Here is a 1,176-nt window from a genome sequence, read left to right as displayed (position 1 = left end):
TAGTAAATTGGGCCCGGCGGCGTGGCCTAGCGGCTAAAGTCCTCGCCTTGAACGCGCCGGGATCCCATATGGGCGCCGGTTCTAATCCCGGCAGCTCCACTTCCCATCCAGCTCCCCTGCTTGTGGCCTGGGAAAGCAGTTGAGGACGGCCCAATGCTTTGGGACCCTGCACCCGTGTGGGAGACCTGGAAGAGGTTCCAGGTTCCCGGCTTCGGATCGGCGCGCACCGGCCCGTTGCGGCTCACTTGGGGAGTGAATCATCGGATGGAAGATCTTCCTCTCTGTCTCTCCTCCTCTCTGTATATCTGGCTTTCCAATAATAATAAAATCTTGAAAAAAAATAGTAAATTGCATTTAATATGGTCTCGTGTGCCCTAAAGGGGAGGGGAGGTGCCCAGCTGGAGGGGTAATCGCTATGTCCAAATAATCTGTTTGGAACGCCTGTGACTGCAGGGTCATGGAGTTTTTTGTTCCCTTTGTGCCAGACATGGTGCTGCCAATCTCCTTAACTCTAACTTTTAATATCTGTAAAAATCAATTGTAAAACTGAAATGTGTGCCCTTCTTTCTAGCATCTGGGCAGACTTATACTAAGCTAGTCAGCTCTTTCAAAATTGCATCCCCTCAAGTGTGGATCTGCAGTTCTCCGGACAGCACGTTTTCCCAGGAGAATTCGTCCGTGCGGTGGTGGCAGCGGTTGGCAGAGATGCAGACCCGAAGCAGCAGCAGTGGACATGTCTTTTCGCGGTCAGTTGGCTTCTCTGGCTCCTTTAAAATTTGCTTCAGGAAATGAATGATTCCACAGCCATCTTCCTCCTCCCGCCCACAAGACGTTCGCCCCGACCTCCAATCCCCGTCGCCAGCATGAGCACGAAATAGTTAGGTCTGATTTGCTGCAGTTCTTGTCAGTCCTTCAAGGTAGCCTGATCAAGGTAGCAGATATGTGCTAGTTTGAGTCATGGCTGTTCCACCCCCGATGCAGCTCCGTGCTAATGTGCTGGGGAAAGCAGTGGAGGAGAGTCCAATTGTCTGGGCTCCTGCACCTGTGTGGGAGCCCTGAAAGAAGCTCCTGGGTTCAGATCCCAAGTGCCCACAACAGCCAGAACTGAGGCGATCTGAACCCAGGAGCTTCTTCCAGATCTCCCACACAGGTGCAGGGATCCAAGCATTTGGACTA

The 1,176-nt window shown here is 52.5% G+C and overlaps 1 pseudogene; it reads right to left on the bottom strand.

The window, feature by feature from the left end:
* Nucleotides 1-354: 354 nt before the first annotated feature.
* LOC101521404 (histone deacetylase complex subunit SAP18-like) lies at nucleotides 355-865 on the bottom strand (annotated as a pseudogene).
* Nucleotides 866-1,176: the final 311 nt, after the last annotated feature.

The sequence above is a fragment of the Ochotona princeps genome, chromosome 10 (genome assembly GCF_030435755.1).
Source record: "Ochotona princeps isolate mOchPri1 chromosome 10, mOchPri1.hap1, whole genome shotgun sequence".
In the NCBI taxonomy this organism is placed as follows: domain Eukaryota; kingdom Metazoa; phylum Chordata; class Mammalia; order Lagomorpha; family Ochotonidae; genus Ochotona; species Ochotona princeps.
This window is presented reverse-complemented; position numbering and strand designations above follow the sequence as displayed.